This window comes from Phoca vitulina, unplaced genomic scaffold (genome assembly GCF_004348235.1).
Source record: "Phoca vitulina isolate PV1807 unplaced genomic scaffold, GSC_HSeal_1.0 scaffold85, whole genome shotgun sequence".
In the NCBI taxonomy this organism is placed as follows: Eukaryota; Metazoa; Chordata; class Mammalia; order Carnivora; family Phocidae; genus Phoca; species Phoca vitulina.
In genome coordinates, this window is record NW_022589788.1 from 1926006 (window position 1) to 1945939 (window position 19934).

A 19934-nucleotide genomic window follows, 5' to 3' on the forward strand; every position below is an offset into this window, starting at 1 on the left:
TGCGGGACTCGATCCAGGGACTCCAGGATCATGACCTGAGCCGAAGGCAGTCGCTTAATCAACTGAGCCACCCAGGCGCCCCCGCAGCTTTATTCTTAATAGCCGAAAAGTAGAAAGAACCCAAATGTGCATGAACTGATGAGTGATAAACAACTTGTGGTGTACCCATGCAATGGAGCATTATTCGGCAACAATAAAGAATGAGATGCTGATACATGCTGGACATGCAAGAACTTGGAACATCTTATGCTAAGAAGGAAGCTAGAGAAAGGAGGAGGAGGGAGGAGTCGGAATGGGGAGTGCCTGCTAGCGTGCCTGGGGTTTCTTCTTGGGTGTTGAAAATGTTACAAAATTAGATCTTGATGGTGGTTGCACATCTCCGTGAATAAATGAAAAACCACTGAACTGTATGCTTTAATTGGGTGAATTTTTATGGTATGTGAACATATCTCAGTACAACTGTAAACATGCCAGTGCTGCATTGGGGGTTTTAGTCTACCTGAAGTGAGTCTGTTGTCAACTGTCGTATTAGTGCTGGGTGTTAGGGATGTGGTGTCAGGATGCAAGTCCAATTTTGCCACTCAGAGTATGTGGCCCTGGATCAAGTTGGTGAAATTTTCTGAACTCCTTTTCTTTTTTTTATTATTATTTATTTATTTATGTATGTATTTATTTTTAAAATATTTTATTTATTTATTTGACAGCGAGAGCAGGAACAGAAGCAGGGGGAGTGGGAGAGGGAGAAGCAGGCTTCCCACCGAGCAGGAAGCCCGATGTGGGGCTTGATCCCAGGACCCCGGGATCATGACCTGAGCCGAAGGCAGACGCTTAACGGCTGAGCCACCCAGGCGCCCCTATTTTTTATTTTTTAATATAATTTTATTATGTTAGTCACCATATATTACATCATTAGTTTTTGATGTAGTGATCCATGATTCATTGTTTGCGTATAACACCCAGTGCTCCATTCAGTACGTGCCCTCCTTAATACCCATCACCAGGCTAACCCATCCCCCCACCCTCCTCCCCTCTAAAACCCTCAGTTTGGGGCGCCTGGGTGGCTCAGATGGTTAAGCGTCTGCTTTCGGCTCAGGTCATGATCCCAGAGTCCTGGGATCGAGTCCCGCATCGGGCTCCCTGCTCAGCAGGGAGCCTGCTTCTCCCTCTGCCTCTGCCTCTGCCTCTGCCTCTCTCTCTCTCTCCCTGTCTCTCATGAATAAATAAATAAAAATCTTTAAAAAAAAAAAAAAAAACCCTCAGTTTGTTTCTCAAAGTCCATAGTCTCTCATGGTTCGTCTCCCCTTCTGATTTCTCCCCCTTCATTTTTCCCTTCCTACTATCGTCTTCTTTTTTTTTTTTTTTTAACATATAATGTATTATTTGTTTCAGAGGTACAGGTCTGTGATTCAACAGTCTTACACAATTCACAGCGCTCACCATAGCACATAACCTCCCCAATGTCCCATCACCCAGCCACCCCTCCCTCCCACCCCCCACCACTCCAGCAACCCTCAGTTTGTTTCCTGAGATTAAGAATTCCTCTTATCAGTGAGATCATATGATACTTGTCTTTCTCTGATTGACTTATTTTGCTTAGCGTAATACCCTCCAGTTCCATCCACGTTGTTGCAAATGGCAAGATTTCTTTCTTTTTTTTTGATGGCTGCATAGTGTTCCATTGTATATATACACCACATCTTCTTTATCCACTCATCTGTCGATGGACATCTTGGCTCTTTCCATAGTTTGGCTATTGTGGACATTGCTGCTATAAACATTGGGGTGCACGTACCCCTTTGGATCACTACGTTTGTATCTTTGGGGTAAATATTCAGTAGTGCAATTGCTGGGTCGTAGGGTAGCTCTATTTTCAACTTTTTGAGGAACCTCCATACTGTTTTCCAGAGTGGCTGCACCAGCTTGCATTCCCACCAACAGTGTAGGAGGGTTCCCCTTTCTCCGCATTCTTGCCAACATCTTGAACTCCTTTTTTCATCTGTAGAAGTAGGCGTAGTAACTGTAACAATCTTGTTTAACCCAAAGTCTTGTGGGGCCACAGTGAGACAACATTTGCCTACTTGTGGCACACAGGTGTGCTGTCAGTGTGCATTTTCCCTTTCTTTCCTCTTTTTCCAGTGCATAGACTGGTGAGAAGTGGACGCTAACAGGGAAAGGCACACAAGGGCAATAGAGAGCCCTGTGTACTATCTACTCCCACTTTTTTTAAAAATAAGTCAAAGCTCTGTGCAGAGATATTTGTGTAATGTACAGCTGTACATGTTTGCAGCTTAGCAAGAACTTTGTGGTTAACAGTGCTTTCCAAGATTTAAGAATGTTTTATTAACAGGCCAGCCTCATTCCCAGATGATACCATTAATCAAGTTGTTGCATAGAGCTTCAGGCAGGCAAGGGAGGGTTAGAAATGGGGCTTGAGTCTCATGGAATGAGCTCCCTTTAGGATTGTCTACTTCAGGAGGAAGGGATGTGATGCATCCACCCCTCTTTAGGGGAACTAGATGGCCCCACCATTCAGATAATGCTATCTCAGTTTGTTCTGAGCAGCGTCTCCAGGGACGGAAGCACAGTGTACTTTGACAGCATAAACACCAGGAATGTCGCTGACCTAGAGTATCTGGAACATTTAGTGTGCTTTGTTTGCTGCCTAGGGTTCTGACGGATGGATTGTTTTGGAAAGCAGGGGTTTTCTTCAGGGGAGGGAAGCATTTCTTTTCCAGCTTTTACTCAAGCGATGAGACGAGTGAATTTTCTTTTTCTCTAGTTTCTAAGTGATACTAGCATTTTGGAGACTTATTAATTCTTTGAACTTTTAAAAAAGCCTTCAGCGTAGGAGGATTTGTACTGAGCATTCAGGAATCAAAGATAACAAGAACAGAAGTCCCACTTCAAGGACTCAGGGCTCTTCAGGCCAGACAGCGCAGGGTAAGCCCATGAGGCTGGCTGTCCAGGCTCTCCTGCTAGGGTCTTTGGGAGGGACTCAAGGTAGATGCCTGTTAAGGCTGTTCAAGTCATTGAGATGTTTCATGTCTCTCACCCACAGTTACTTTTTTTTTTTTTAAGATTTATTTATTTTATTGAGAGAGAGGAGCAGGAGAGGGAGAGGGAGAGAGAATCCCACCCAGACTCCCCACCCAGCACAGACCTGGGCTCGTTGTGAGATCGACCTGAGCTGAAACCACTTAACCCACTGCGCCACCTAGGCGCCCCACCCACGCTGTTATCATTGATATCTTAAAATCAAACAAACATTTCTGTTTTGAAGTATATTTTAATTTTTTCTGGTGGATAATTTCCATTTTTGTTTCTTCATAATGCACTAGGATGAAGTAGACTCCTCATGAAAACAATGCAGATTTTCATGACTAGAGCCGTGGGAGACTGCCAGTACCTTTCTCATAAAACAAATTATTTGTACGTTATTTCTGCTTTTGAGGGCATTGACCCCGGATTTCACTGTGCTGTGAAAAAAGCTATGACATCATCTTTATTCTCAGTAAAAATCAAGGCTGCATGTCATTTGCTAGAGTAGATACATGAATTACAATTTGAGATGTGATGTACACACATTTTTTTTCCCTGAAAGGACATATGGTTTGTGCTTTTAAACTCAGGTAATCAGCACATTTTAACTGTAGCTATAATCTGACTCTCAGAGTTGTTTTAAGGGTTAGGGGGGGGAAAAAAATATATATATATATATACACATATATGTATATAAAGCCTAGTGAGGGTTATGGATTGCTAGATGGTGTGAAATTTACTCTTTTTCTAACTTCTTAGAAGTTGGTCACTTTTCTTAACATAAAGTGTTTGAGTCTATGTATTTCTCTAAAAGTAGTTCTTTAGTGAAGTTAATGGTTTTCAACATATTATCTTTTCATTATGTAAGTGTGTTTAAAATTTCATTATGATTTCTTCTTCGGCCTGTAAGCTGTTTAAAAGTGTGCTTTTACGGCGCCTGGGTGACTCAGTGTGTTGGTATCTGACTCTTGGTTTCAGCTCGAGTCATGATCTTGGGGTCGTGGGATGAAGCCCCATATTGGGCTCTGCGCTGGGCATGGAGCCTGCTTGGGATTCCTTCCCTCTCTCTCTCTCTAAAAAAAAAAAAAAGAAGTGCTTTTAAATTATTAAATATATATATGATGTATTTGTGTATATATGTACATATATATTTAATATACATATACATTTTTAAATTTCTTTTATTAATATGTTTTAACTGCACTGTGACCAGAGGAATGGTTTATATGCTAGTGATTCTCTGGAATTTGTTGAGATTTTAAAATTTCCATCCAGACATGAGGTTAATATTTATAAATGTTTTTTGTATTCTGGAGAAGAGTATATATTCTTTTTTTTTAGAAAACAGGGAGGTGCAAGGTTCTGTATACTTCTGAAGATGTAACTTGTTGATTGTTCTTATTTTCTATTTACTGTTTACAAATTTTTGACCACTTTGCCTATTAATAATTGAGCAATGTTTTAGTTCCTCATTATGATGGTCAATTTATCAGTTTTTGTCTGAGTTCCAGCAATTTTTGCTTCATATGTCTTGAGACCATTTTATAAGGCATATATATATTTTTAATCTTCCTGTTGGAGTGAACTTTTTTTTTTTATCATTATGTAGTGGCTTTTTCCATCCCAAATAAATACTTCTATTTTCCATGGTCTTTTTTTGTTTCATATTAACATAGAAACTCCACCTTTCTTTTGGTTGGTATTTGCCTGGTATACCTATTTTCATCCATTTACTTGCAAAATTTTATATTCTCTTCTTATGTTTTATTGATATATTCGTTTTTTGGGGGCGGTGCTGTAATCAATTACCTCAAACTTGGTGCCTTAAAACAACAGAAAGTATTCCCTTATGGTTATGGAGGCCAGAAGTCCAAAGTCTGTATCACTGAGCTGACATCAACGTGACAGCTCTGGAGATTATTGGTGGAGAATTTGCCCCTTGCCTTTTCTGCCTTAAGGGCTGCCAGCATTGTTTGGCTGTGGCCGTCTCACTGCAGTCTCTGTGTCTCTGGTCATACTGCTCTCTTGTCTTATGAATGTGTGGTCAGATTTCCCTCTGCCTTCTTTTTATTGGCAATTGCATTTAGGTAATCCAGGTAGCCCAGGATAATCTCATCACCCCGAATCTTTAGTCACATCTGCAAAGTCTTTGCCATGTAAAATAACATTTACAGGCTCTTGGGGTTAGAACTAGTATCTCTGGTGACCATTATTCAGTGTACCATACTGGTTGTAATTTCTGTCTTTTAACTGGCTTTATATTTATCGTGATTCTGATAAATGTGTACCTTTTCTATCATTTTGCATTTTGTTTTCTTTTTAAAGATTTTATTTATTTGAGAGAGAGAGAGAGAATGAGTGGTGGGGAGGGATAGAGAGAGACGGAGACAGGCAGACTCTGCGCGGAGCAGGGAGCCCGACGCAGGGCTTGATCCCAGGACCCTGAGATCATGACCCGAGCCAGAGGCAGACGGTTAACCGACTGAGCCACCCAGGCGCCCCTACATTTTGTTTTCTATTTGTCTTTTTCCCCTTTATGCTTGCCTTTTTATTTATTTAAAAAGATTTTATTTATTTTTATTTTTTTAAAGATTTTATTTATTCATTTGAGAGAGAGAGACAGAGCACAAACGGGGGAGAGGCAGAGGGAGAGTGAGAAGCAGACTCCCTGCTGATCTGGGAGCCAGACACAGGGCTCAATCCCAGGACCTGCAGTTCATGACACAAGCCACCCTGGTACCGCAGGTTTTATTTATTGATTTGACAGAGAGAAAGAGAGCACAAGTACGGGAAGCGGCAGGTAGAGGGAGAGGGAGAAGCAGGCTCCCGACAGAGCAGGGAGCCTGATGTGGGGCTCAGTCCCAGAACCCCGAGATCATGACCTGAGCTGAAGGCAGATGCTTAACTGACTGAGCCACCCAGGCGCCCTTGCCTTTTTATTTTTTTAAAGATTTTATTTATTTGAGAGAGAGTGAGTGAGCGAGCGAGCGAGCCGGTAGGGGGAGGAACAGAGGGAGAGGGAAAAGCAGACTCCCTGCTGAGTCAATCCCATGACCCTGAGATCATGACCTGAGCTGAAATGAAGAATCAGACACGCTCAACAGACTGAGCCACCCAGGTGGCCCTATGCTTACCTTTTTATTTATTTATTTATTTTCATTTTTTAAAAAGATTTTATTTATTTGACAGAGAGTACAAGTAGGCAGAGAGGCAGGCAGAGGGAGAAGCAGGCTCTCCGCTGAGCAGGAAGCCCGATGTGGGGCTCGATCCCAGGACCCTGGGATCATGACCTGAGCCGAAGGCAGACGCTTAACGACTGAGCCACCCAGGCGCCCCTGTTTTGTTGTCTTTTAGTGGTTGCACTTGAAATTTTACCCGGCATATATGTGACAAAGTCTGAAATTAATACTGTCTTCTTCCACCAGACAAAACAAGAACATTAAAGCACTTTAATTCCAGTGAAACGCAACAATCAAGTTACGTGCTACTGTTGTTCAGTATTTTAGTCCAGCCTTTTTTTAAACTCATAAATTGGACATCATCATCCATATACAAAATACATGTTTAGATTTTTTCCCCATTTAGCAGTTTCTTTACTCACAGTCCTTATGGCATTTCTGATTTTTCTTCCTGGGATCATTTTTTTCTTCTTTAGAAGTTCCTTTTCTGCAGGTATGTAGGTGGTACCTTTGTTTTTGTTTATCTGAAGTGATTTTATTTTGCACACATTCTCAAAAGATAGTTTTGCTTGGTGTAGAAATCCAGATTGCCAGTTATTTCCTTTTAGCATTTTTTTTTTTTTTTAAAGATTTTATTTATTTATTTGAGAGAGAATGAGAGAGAGCACATGAGAGGGGGGAGGGTCAGAGGGAGAAGCAGACTCCCTGCCGAGCAGGGAGCCCGATGCGGGACTCGATCCAGGGACTCCAGGATCATGACCTGAGCCGAAGGCAGTCGCTTAACCAACTGAGCCACCCAGGCGCCCTCCTTTTAGCATTTTGAAGATACTCTATTCCTCTTTTGTTGTTTCTGTTACAAGTTTGCCAGTGTCTAATTATTATTCCTTTGTAAATGATTTTTTTTTCTTGCCTTTGCTATTCTATAGATTCATTATTGTGTCTACAAGATGTGTATTTCTCTTTATTTATTTTGCTTGGTATTTGTGGATTCATGTCTTTCGGTTACATAAAGTTGTTAGCCATTCTCTCCTTGGATATTATATTGACTCTTCGCTATTCTTTGATTGTTGTTGTTTTTTAGTTTTTATTTCATAATCAAAAACTTTACAATCCAGCTAGACTTGGAGGGGAGCAAGGAAAATATGGAACCCATAGAACTGCAGCAAGAGCACAGAGATTATAGGATATTTCAAGGAGATGGGGGTGAAGGGGTGCTCTCCTGAGCTACAGGAGGAGTGGTCTGGTAGTTAAGATAAAACATAAGTCAAACTTAAAAGGTTTGTCCACAGTCAGCAATGGTGGTCTTCTTGCTGGTTTTGCCATTCCTGGACCCAAAGTGCTCCATGGCTTCCACAATATTCCTGCCCTCTCTCACCTGCCAAAGACTGCACGCTTGCCATCTGACCACCACTTGGTCTTGGCAGTGCAGACAAAAAACTGGGAACCATTTGTGTTGGGTCCAGCATTTGCCATGGACAAGATGGTAGGACCTGTGTGTTTTGGGATGAAATTCTCATCATCAAATTTCTCCCCATAGTTGGACTGGCATGTGAAGTCACCACCCTGGCACATAAGTCCTGGAATAATCCTGTGAAAGCAGGAGCCTTTATAACCAGATCCTTTCTCCCCAGTGCTCAGAGCACGAAAGTTCTCCACCATCTTTGGAACTTTGTCTGCAAATAGCTCCAAGGAGATGCAGCTGAAGGGCTTGCCGTCTGCTGAGATGTCGAAAACTATGGTGGGGTTGACCATGGCAGGCGGTGCAGGGAGGCTCTGGGGCAGAATGGGGCAGACTCTTCACTGTTCTTTATTATCTTGGCCTGTAACTCCAGTAGATGTGTAGTGGACTTTCTTATTCTATCTCTTCTGGCATGGTTTCTATCTCCTTGTCTCCCTGTGCTGGTCTCTGGGGAATTTTTTCAAATCTGTCTTTTAATTTACTAATTCCTCTTCATCTGTGTCAAAGCTGCTATTAATTCATTAGTTGATTTGTAAAGTATTTTTTTAAGTTTTTTAAAAAAATTTTATTTTATTTATTTTTAAAATGTTATTTATTTGAGAGAGAGAGACAGAGAGAGAGAGAACGCATGAACAGGGGAGGGCCAGAGGAAGAGGCAGACTTCCTGCTGAGCAGGGAGCCCAAGGCTCAGATCTCCAGGATCATGACCCGAGCCACAGGCATATGTTTAACTGACTGAGCCACCCAGGCACCCCAAGATTTTATTTTTCAAGTAATCTGTACACTCAAGGTGGGCCTTGAACTACAACCCTGAGATCAAGGAGTCACATGCTTCACCAACTGAGCCAGCCAAGTGCCCTGTAAATAATTTTTTTAACATTTTATTTCTGAAAGTTCTATTTGGTTTCTTTTTCAACTCTGTTCATTTTTGATAGTCTCTGAGGCTTGTCATATATGTGATTATTTTTTAAACATTTCATACATAGTTATTCTGTGTTCTGTATTATAATTCTAGTATCTGAAGTCTTTGAGGGCCTAAGTGTATGGTTTATTATTTCTGATGACTGTCACTTATGCAGATTGTTTTTGGGTTTGTGGAATTTTTACTAAGACCTCCTATTTGTTGATTTTAAACTGGGGAAAAACCTGGGGATCAACGTTGAGAGGATGTTTTTCCTGAGAGGATTGTTATTTATTTCTACTGTGAGCCAGGGTCACTGCCCACCTGAGACCATTTCCACCCTCTTCAGAGTTCCAGCTTATTGGTTCCTTTTTTGCCTCCAGCAATGCTCATTTTTGGTATTTGATCTCTGCTAATGCTACCTGTTATGAGTGGTTCCCATTTGAAGTTAACTAGTTTCATTCTCATGGTTTTGGGCCTTTTTTTTTTGTTTAGCCCTCGGAGGTTTCATGTATTTCTTATATGCGAATAACATTGGTTTTTATGGAAAATCTTATTGAGTGGTAGGGCCTCTCAGATATTTGCCTTACTCAATCTCCAAGTGGTATTTATTAGTAATGGAAATAGTGGTTATGTACTGGTTGAAAACTTAGGAAAAGTATATTCAGTATGAGGTGATTCTAATGTGCACAGTTGAGGGTCAGTGGAGTGAGTGCGATGTGTTGGTGTTCTTGGTATAGGAAGGAACTAGCTCTAGCTTGGCCAGCAGGTGAAACTTCAGTAGTAAAGTCATTACTTTGCTCAGTTTTATCATCTGTAAAAGAACTAGATGACTTTTTTAAAAAAAGATTTATTCACTTGAGAGAGCATGCACATGAGCCAGAGTGGGGAGGAGAGGGCAGAGGGAGAGGGAGAAGCAGACTCCCCACTGAGCTAGGAGCCCAACAAGGGGCTCAGCCCCAGGACCCCTAAGATCATGACGAGCGGAAGGCAGGCGCTTAACCAACTGAGCCACCCAGGCGCCCCTATAACTGGATGACTTAAAGTTATTTCTGATGCTAAAAATGTATGCTTCTAAGGTTTTATTTTATTGCCCTTTTTTTCTGTTATATTAATTTTCTTTTAAAAGATTTATTTATTTTTAGAGAGAGTGTATGCACAAGCACAAGCCGGAGGGGCAGAAGGAGAGGGAGATAGAATCTCAAGCAGACTCCGTGCTGAGGTCGAGTGCGCAACTGGATCTCACAACCCTGAGATCTCCACCTGAGCCAAAACCAAGAGTCCGACACTTAACCGACTGCGCCACCCAGGCGCCCCCTTATTATATTAGTTTATAAGCATTATTTAAGATCCGTGTTCAGAGCATTGTGTTGGGAATGTTAGAAGATAAGCATTGTAATTGCTCCTGACTTAGTAAGCTTGCAGTCTAGCCTTTGTTTAAACATGGACAATACAGGGGCACCTGGGGGCTCAGTCAGTTGAGCATCCTACTCTTGATTTCCTCTCAGGTAGTGATCTCAGGGTTGTGGGATTGAGCCCTATGTCGGGCTCCCTGCTCAGGGGGCAGTCTGCTTAGGATTCTCTCCCTCTCCCTCTGTCCCTCCCCTGCCCCCCACTCACACGTGCTCTCTCTCTCTCAAACAAATAAATCCTTTAAAAAATGGACAATACAGAGCAGTGATGGCATCTGTAAGAGGGACCTCTAGTAAGTGGTGTGCTGTGTGTCCCTGTGCACATATTAAGGAGGACAGTTAATTAGTGCCCATCATAGAATGTTCTTCCAGTGTCCTTTTCTAAGAGATTCAGTTTATCTTTAAAGGTGCTGCTGCTTATGATGATAATAGCTACCATTTATTATATTGCCTTAATTTATTGCTTACTGTGTACCAGGTACTATACAAAACACTTGACAAAGTTAACTCATTTAATCTAAATCAAAGAAGCAGATAATGCTATCATTCTTATTTTACAGATGAAGAAACTAAAGTATATATATAGAGAGAGATGAAGAAATGTGCCTAGGGGCGCCTGGGTGGCTCAGTCGTTAAGCGTCTGCCTTCGGCTCAGGTCATGATCCCAGGGTCCAGGGATCGAGCCCCACATTGGGCTCCAGCCCCACATTGGGCTCCCTGCTCTGTGGGGAGCCTGCTTCTCCTTCTCCCTCACTTGTGCTCTCTAGCTCTCTCTCTGTATCTCTCCAATAAATAAAATCTTAAAAAAAAAAAAAAGAAATGTGTCTAAGGATATGTAGCTAGTAAGTGATGAACTGGGATCAGAACCCAGGTGGTCTGGCCCTGGGGTCTAAAGTCTAATGTGAATTGAACATGTTTATTAATCAGTTAGCATTGGGAGGCTAATGGAATTTTGTTGAAGACCCAAGCCAGATTTGTTCTTTCTTTTTCCGTCCCTTCCTTTCCTTCTTTCCCTTCCTTCCCTCCCTCCCTCCCTTCCAAAGAGAGAGCAGGGAGCCAGCGAGAGAGAGCACACGAGCAGAGGGAGCGGCAGGCAGAGGGAGAAGCAGGCTCCCCGCTGAGCAGGGAGCCCAAGGCAGGATTTGATCCCAGGTCCCTGGGATATAAGCTGAGCCGAAGGCAGACACTCAACCCAGGCATCCCCCAAGCTAGATCTTTCTGTACCAATCTGGTATCAGATGGATTTTGGAAATATAAACAGGATAGAGTACATTAAAGTTCACTTAAATTTGTTTAGTCAAACAGATGGTTTGGTTGGCTTATCTTTAGGTGCCTCGCCCTAAATTGTTTTCAAAACCACACCCAAGTCAGTTTCAGTAAGCCACACTAGAGTATTGGTTTAGGGATTGAGTTAAAGTGAGATCTCAATTAACTAAACTACGTGTGTTGATACAGATAGAATGCAATAGTTTTTTTGTTGAAATATAAAAAGGTAAAGTAAGATGAGCTTATAGTAGAATTTTTTTTTTTAAGATTTTATTTATTTGAGAGAGAGAGAGAGAGAAACAGCATGAGAGGGGAGAGGGTCAGAGAGAGAAGCAGGCTTCCCACTGAGCTGGGAGCCCGACGCGGGACTAGATCCCAGGACTCCAGGACCATGACCGAGCCAAAGGCAGTCGCTTAACCAACTGAGCCACCCAGGTGCCCCTAGAATGTTATTTTTAATTAAAATAATGTATTTTAGCTTTTAGTTGGTTAAACCTAATGTTCTTGAAGTTTTTGAAGTGAAATTTTTAGCATGTTACTTTTATATTCTCATCAGACATTAGATAATTAAAATATTTCCTATTGAGAGGGTATCCACTATGTGTCAGACATGGTGCTAGATATTTTACTTTTGTTATTTCTAATTGCCCCAACAACCTTGGAACCATATGACTTGAGAGGAAACTGAGCTGCAGGTCAGACCATGTAGTTTGTGGGGAAGCAGAGGGGTACTGCTGGCTCAAAGCTGAACCGCGCACCCGCAGGCCTCTTGGGAGTGAAGAACCACACCTCTGTGTCTCTGGGGAGAGGCGTTATTGGTGATGAGATAACTGGAAAACGTCATTCATGAAAATTAATTCCAGATGGTTAAGAACAAATGTTTAAAACTATAGAGACTGGGGAAAAGCAAAATAGAATGTTTATCAGAGGTAATTCCTGAAAACTTTCTTGGAACATTTTGTGACATGTGCCTGTGAAGGAATGAAAACTGTCTCGTTAAGAGCAGAAGATCTCAGAAGAAAAGTTTGCAGAACTAAATATGCAAAATATTAAAATATTTGCTCACTGAAAAATAAAATTACAGAAGGTAATAGTCTGGGGAATCAAATATGACAAAAGGTCACTAGGTATACTACTTTTTTAATTTGTCAGAATAACTCGTCAAGATTTTGTTAGGTAGGTGGACAAAGAAGTTGGAGATGTAAATAAACACATGAAAACCATTTGTCCTTACCTGCTAATCGGAGAAATGACAAAGCAGCCACTTCTGATCTACCAGAGCAGGGAAATTTTAGTGACACCTTTGTTTCTTTTTCAGAGTATGTGAGCCAAAAAGGAAGTGTAACTTTATATTTAGTCCCAACCCATTTGGGGGTTTCTTTACTGTGCACTTTCCTTTCCAGCGGCAGGTTTACCTTTCCAGCAGTTATTTTAGAGACCTAGTTTTCCACTATTAACTGCGTTTCTAACCCCCACCCTAGGCAAGGCCCTCCAGCTAGGATTTTCTAAAGGGGGTCACTGGGATATTTATTTTATTTGCAATGTCACAATTATTTGAGAATGCTTTGCATTTTTATTGGCTTGTTAAAATATGCCGTAGTTTTTCAGAAGTGTTCTGAACTGCTGCTGTGTGGAAATAATTTTGAAGTGCAGTATGCCATGCTTTTGGGACCTGAACAGAATTGTCTCCCTAAGTAAAAGTGTTTTTATTCATTTGAAGCGTGGGCTGAACACCTTGATGGATTATTTCTATTTAATGTAACTCCAGGAAGGTCACGCTGCAAAACCAAGGCTCAAGATTTTCCTAGACACACCAGTATAAAATACTTGGGAAAGAATGAATTATTTGCTCATTTCAGAGCTGGGTTAAGTTCAGTTTAAAAGTGCTAGTATTACTTAGGTAGGTGTTAAATGACAGAATGAAAGGGATAAACTCTTTTTTCTCCTTGAAAAGAGCGATTGGCCTCTGCTGGGCTTAACAGTGTCTCCCGTATGGACATACTATTAATGTTTTACCCTGTATCTTGAATTTCTTCCACAATTCCAATTACATAATTGCCACTTAGCATGTCTGAGTAAAATCAACAGTCAGTGGTTTCAGAATGTGAATCTTTTCTACTGCCCTCCAAGCTGTTTTTCCCCTGAACTGAAAAGGTTCTGTTGCTAAAATTTTAATCAGTAGCCTCATGATTTTAAGGTTTTATTTATTTACTCATTCATTTATTTATTACTTATTTTATTTTTTCAAGTAAGTGCTGCACCCAACATGGGGTTTGAGCTCCCAACCAAGAGTTGCATGCTCTGCGCCCCATGATTTTAAGGTTTTAAAAGCACCGCTGCATATACAGATGTTAAATAGTTCTGTGTTTAACCATTTTGTTTTCATTTTTAAATAAAAGGGGTATGCAGAAATTATAGGGTTTCCCTCAGTCCCAAAATATGTAATACTTTTTAAAATATGGGTTTTATATTTGAGAGCTATTGACATTCATTTAGGTACCTAAAATAATTCTAGAGAATTTTAACTACCAAAGGTTGATTTACTCAGTGTTTATTAGTATTAAGTATGTTTTATTATATTCTAGAATTTTGAAACTGGCAGTCTTACTAATCAGAATATCCGTTAACTAGATCTATCTGTTTAATTAATAGCCATGTCTGTCTACTCAGTAGCTTCAGGGAGTTCCTTTGGTATTCATTGAAATAGACCTAAAAGCCTAGATCTGGCTTAGGGGGTGGGACATGAACAGGGATGCTGCCTATGACTGAGGGAAGGTGTTTTCTGGCACCAGCTGTCATGATTACACGGGCTGGTGAATGAGACTTCATACACACATGATAGCAAGCATATCATGTTCACTCAACAACTGTGTACACTGGATATTGGTTTTTTTTTTTTTTTTTTTAAGATTTTATTTATTTATTTGACAGAGAGAGAGACAGTGAGAGAGGGAACACAAGCAGGGGGAGTGGGAGAGGGAGAAGCAGGCTTCCCGCCGAGCAGGGAGCCCGATGCGGGGCTCGATCCCAGGACCCTGAGATCATGACCTGAGCCGAAGGCAGTCGCTTAACCAACTGAGCCACCCAGGCGCCCCTACACTGGATATTGTTATTGTTACCCCTGTACCCATGAGAAAACTGAGGTACAAATAGTGAGCTTGTCCTGGGTATCCTCTTAGTAAATATCTGGGCTGGGGTTTGAACCCTGGTGACCCCAAAGCCTCCCTTCTTCCCATTAAGCATCATTGCCTCTTCACCGTTGCAGGACCGGAAGGCTGTCCGCTCACGGACTTTCCTACCATCTGCTGCCTCCCAGAGGACATTGATTTCAGGTGGAGAACAGAGCTGTCGGTCACTCAGAGACAGCCAGGCAAACAGCCTGTTCTTACTTCAGCCAGCAGATACTAAGGTGTGGGATGAAGGAGAGATTGACAGAAGTCTCTGTCTCACCGTGTTGGCCTCTGTCAGTGTTGTGGACTTGCGGTCCCATGGCTGCAGGAATGTTCTGTACATGCTGTTCCAACAGCTGAAAGCATTGCCCACGTCCTGCATGGTGCTCATAAGATCATTTTTATGACTTCTTCATCCTACTCCTTTGTAACTGCTAAACTTTTCCCCTGATACTGATTCCTGTGTTTGTCAGGGAAACAGTCTCATCTCAGGCTAGTGTTGTTAGTCCCTCATGTGTTTAACTAGAGTGCAGAGTGGGTTTTTTCTTCCCTATCAAATGCAGATAGAATTTTCCTGTGCTCACATGTATCTGGTCAGCCTGTGCTTCCTGACTTCTGCCGTCTTTAGGAGCCTCACTAGAGTACCATGCACACTCAGGTGTGAGGTCTAGAATTCTCCTTCTCTTATTTTCCTGCCTCTGGGAGCTATACTTGCTTGAGGCTTCAAATCCAGTCAGCTAGAGACACATACAGCTACTGTCTTGGTACACCAGCTTTGGGGATTGACGTAATTCTTAGAAATGTAAAACCCAGGCACCTCAAAACACAAAACCCGATTTGATATACAGATTGTCCATTTGCAGTCTGGAGCTGCCTTGTGAGTGGCAGACTGAGATTTGGAGTCTTTGAGTTAGCTACTTGTGTCCCCAGAGTCTTTTCAGTCACACTTCAGTTGTGATTAAATGAAGCAGAGCCATGGCTTTTCTTACAATCGAATGCTCTGGAATCTAGATACTTAGGTTAGCATTACCGGTCCGGAATGTGAGACCTGAACATGTATTTCTCTCTCTCTCTCTCCCCTTCTCTCTTCCTATATATACATAAAGCATTAGCCCTGTGAGTATAGTAGTGAATGTAATACAGTAATGAATATAGATGAGTCTCTTGCCCTGTTGGGGCTACATTCTAATCGGGAGACAGTAATACTAACAACGCACACTTGAATGCTTCCTGTGTGTCAGATCCTTGTTTCTAGGCATTTTACATGCATCGACCGTGTGAGGTGGTACTATTGTTAGCCTTATTATTTCAGAAGTGGGAACTGAGGGCAGAGAAGTTAAGAAATCTTCGCAAGCTTACACAGCCAGTAAGTGGCGGGGCTGGAATTTGAGCTCCCGCATTCTGGCTCCAGAGTCTGTGCTCTGACAGGGGTGATAAGAGCCTTGAAGGGAAAGAAAACCCAGGGTGACTTGAGAGAGCTGGGAGTAGGGGCTACTCTGAATAGTGTGTGCAGGGAAACCAATCTCAAAATTTAGAGGTGAAATTTGACTTAGAACTTATTCCTAAAATATAGAGTCAGACACTCAGTCTAGCTGGGTTAAGTTTGTTCTGGACAGAGTAAAGAGCAAGTCTAAAGGCTGTATTGGGTGTGTTTGTGGACAGAAGGGAGGCTAGTGGACCTGGGACGGCAGGGCAGAGAGACGCTGGGGGCCAGACTGGGAAGGGTCCCGCCGGCTATGGCCGGGATTTCAGATTTTATTCTAGGGACCGTGGGAGGCCATTGGTGGGAAATAAGCGGGGGCAGGACATGGTTTGACTATATTTTTGTGGAGAACAAGTTATAAGAGTTTGAGGGTAGAAGCAGGGAGACAAGACTAGGGGAAGATTAAGAGTCCTGTTTTGGACAAGTTAGGTTGGAGTGGACCTTTGGTATCTTTGTTTTCTTCTTTACCAAAATGTAAATGAAATCCTTTAATGCTTAAAGAAAATGATGATAAACTTTGTTTTATCCCTCTCTCCCTACCACCTGTGACGTCACCTTGCCCAGAGCATCCCTCCGCCCTCCTACTTAATGCTGTGACTTGCCTCCCCACCTCCTTGTGTGTCCAGTCCCCTACCCATAGCCCTTCTCGCCTGCCGACACACTGTGTAATTTACTGATTTCTCCTGCTGACTGCCAGGCCCCTCTGCTAGGACCTGTCACTTCTGTTTGCAGGCAAAGTGCAGAGCCTTTGAGAGTTTGGATTGTCCCCTCTACCGCAGTAGTGTCATGTCTACTGAAATGGTACCATTTTGAAAAGTAAAAACTAATGAATGTATGTAATTTGAAGCATAATTTTCCTTTGTCTAAATTTGTTTTTGACCTTTTTTTCGTTTATGGTTATTAAGATTTTTTCATAATTTCCCCTTTAAGGTATCATCTGGAATTTCTAAAGACTTCAGAGGTTTTTTTTTTTTGCGTATTAACATAGTGCTAGCAGTATTGAGAAATAAATTATATATGTAAGAAATTATTTTTTAATGTATTTTTGAAACTAGTTGTAGTTGTGACAGAGATAGAAATATTCAGTTATTTGTCACAAACAATACAAATCCTATGAGCAAGAAGCGGTTTGGTGCTGTAGAATGCTCATGGGCCTGGCTGGGACCCCTAGGTGTGTCCAGCAATCACGGCCACTCCTTCTGTGCGTGCACCGTCTGCCAAACACTGCTGAACGCTCTCCAAACAGCATTTCGGATTCTTGCGACACCCCTCAAGGTTACCATCAGCACATCTGGTTGATAGAGGAGAAAACAGAGCCAGAGAGAAGATCCTTGTCCGGGATCACACCGTTGGTGAGCAGCGTGGTCTGACTCGAGACACACACTAGGCCGCTGCTGTCCGCCAGTGATTCCCTGTGCGCCCAGAGTCCTCTCTTCTGCGTCTCAAGTTTCCCACTTGTAAAAGGAAGGGGTCAGAGTTAAGGGGTCTCCTGCAGAGACCTTTACAGTACTAATCCGAAGGCTGCAAGGTCCTCACGCCTGCTCTCCTGCCTACTAACTCTTCAGTTGAACGCACTTAGGGAGCACCTCCTGTGCGCCCGATGGCAGGGTAAGATGCCTTTAGACCACAGAAATTCATAAAGCAGGCTGGACTGTGTTCCTCTCATAGCTACAGACTTCAGGCCCATGCGACCGGGGCCCTGTGCTTGCGCTGAACCTTGCCTGTCATTCTCTAACGCCAGAAGGGAGCTGCATCCTATCTGATTTCTTATAGAATGAAATGCCGTTTGGTCCTTCAAGGGCAGGAACTCCACGGTTTTTGGCAGCAAGGAAATATTGGCTGCGAAGTAGAGCCAATATGGATTTAAAGAAATACTCCGTTTTAATCAGCCAGTACCGATTTAAAGAAATACTCGGTTATAAACGATTTTGATATGAACAGAATCATTTTGGAGGAGAGCCTGTGAGGGGCTCATTTAACCCAATACATTCTCAACTCTTGCCATCTCTACTTAGGGTAAGACAGTCTCTTAGAACCTACATCTTATCACTTATAAAATCAGGATAGGGCCACCCTACTGAAACACTTAACAGAATATATATTAAACTATAAAACTATAAACAGATGTTTGATATCCTCATGCTGCTGGAAATCCAATATGCTGTGTACTCTGTTCATTTTATACCTTCAGTGATGCTTATTATTTATGTTCTTAATGGTGTTAGATTAAAATTTTTTTTTTAATAAATTAAACTTAAAAAAATACATATGTATGTACTCTCCTGGCCATCTCAGTCCTCCCTCTACCCAGATCCTTCTCACTTCTTACAAGGAAGCCACCATTTTAAGTTTCTTGTATATTCTTCTTTCATTTCTTTATGCAAATACAAATATTTTTCTTATCCCTCCTCTTCTCCCCTAAAGGCACCATCCATACATCATTCTTCGTATTTTTTCACTTGACAATATATGCTTATTTTTTTTTAAAGATTTTATTTATTTGACACAGAGCTAGAGAGAGAAAGAGACAGAGAGCAAGCACAAGCAGAGAGAACGGCAGGCAGGGGAGAAGCAGGCTCCCCGCTGAGCAGGGAGCCCGATGTGGGGCTCAGTCCCAGGACCCGGGATCATGACCTGAGCCGAAGGCAGCCGCTTAACTGACTGAGCCACCCAGGTGCCCCGACAGTATATCCTTATTTTTGTGAAAACTAAACCATCTAAAAACTTGGGTGCTCGTAATTACTTGGTAGCATAAAGGGGTTTCATTCCCCATCAGATGGCATAATTACTTTTCAGAGAGTATACCTTTGGCAGAATTTTACTTATGCTTGTGATTTTAAATACTTCCTGACTAGCTCCAAAGAGGACAACCTGGCCCTGTTTTCAGAAGTCCCAGAGTTAATAAAGTAGCGCACAGCTCGACCTTTGCGTGTGCAGAATATCTATGTCTTAGCACGCTCAGCACTTGTGTCCTTCTCAGTCTGTTAGCCCTGGGTGACTATTATCTTCAAAGTTTCCTTTTATCATTTGTCTTCCACGGGAACCAATTACTTCACGAATAGGAACAATTTAGTCACCAACCATTAAATTCTGAAAAAGCTGTTTGTTTTTGTGGTATTTTTAATCTCCCTTACTTATAACCCTGCCAAACTTCCCCACCTCCTCCCTCCCGCCAGAAAAATAAACAGAAATCCAACTCACTTACTTTTAGCAAGCCTTGCTTCTGGAATGAAATTCAGAAAGAGTTTTGTTTCAGTAAAACAGCAAGTTTTGAAAGACTCCATAACTTCAGTAAAAATATAGTGAAAAATAAAAATCGTATAGTAAATAAAGGACAGGAATAGTATCACGAAGGAGCAAAAATAGAGAAAGTGGTTGGCATTGTCAGAGGATAAAGTTGACTTTTGCTCTTGATTTTGTGTGGTGGCTCAGGGCATGTGGCTTAGGACGTGTAGATCAGTAAGTGCAGTGGAGACTCCTACGGAGTGGCCGTTACTTGTTAAATTGTGAGGCACAGTATATAAAATTACTCCTCCCACATTCCTCTTTTGAAATCTGAAGTGCAATTTCCTTTGTGGAATTTCTTCTTGAAAAGCACTTGTTTGGGACTGTTCATCTTGGGGTTGTGAGTTCAAGCCCCACATTGGGGGTAGGGATTACTTAAAAATAAAATCTTTGAAAAAAAGACAGAAAAGCAGTTGTTTGAGAGGAAACTGATTGATATGAGCTCACGTGCCATCTGAAAGTACTGGATGTCACTACAGTTTTTCTGGACAGAAGCAAATTTTGTGAAATGAGTCTTGGAGGATGATTTTGTCTTTCTTCACCATTCATCCACTTCACAGATCTTTATTGAGGGGCTGTTAGGTGCTAAATGGTGGGAAGAGAGCACTGGTGCTTCCTGCCCTCGGCCTGTGCCCCCCTTTCGACTTCTTGTGTGGCATTCGAGGGATGAGCTTGGCACTTGGAGCGAGTGGGCTTGGGTTCACGGCCTGACTTGGCCCTTTATTTATCTTGCAACTTCA

General features: G+C 42.0%; 1 protein-coding gene and 1 pseudogene across 10 annotated transcripts in view; one reads left to right on the forward strand and one right to left on the reverse strand.

Annotated features, from left to right (window-relative positions):
* ADD1 (adducin 1) overlaps positions 1 to 19934 on the forward strand; it is an 87126-nt gene that overhangs the window by 12567 nt on the left and 54625 nt on the right. The window lies entirely within an intron of this gene.
* Positions 7020 to 8182, reverse strand: LOC116626362 (annotated as a pseudogene).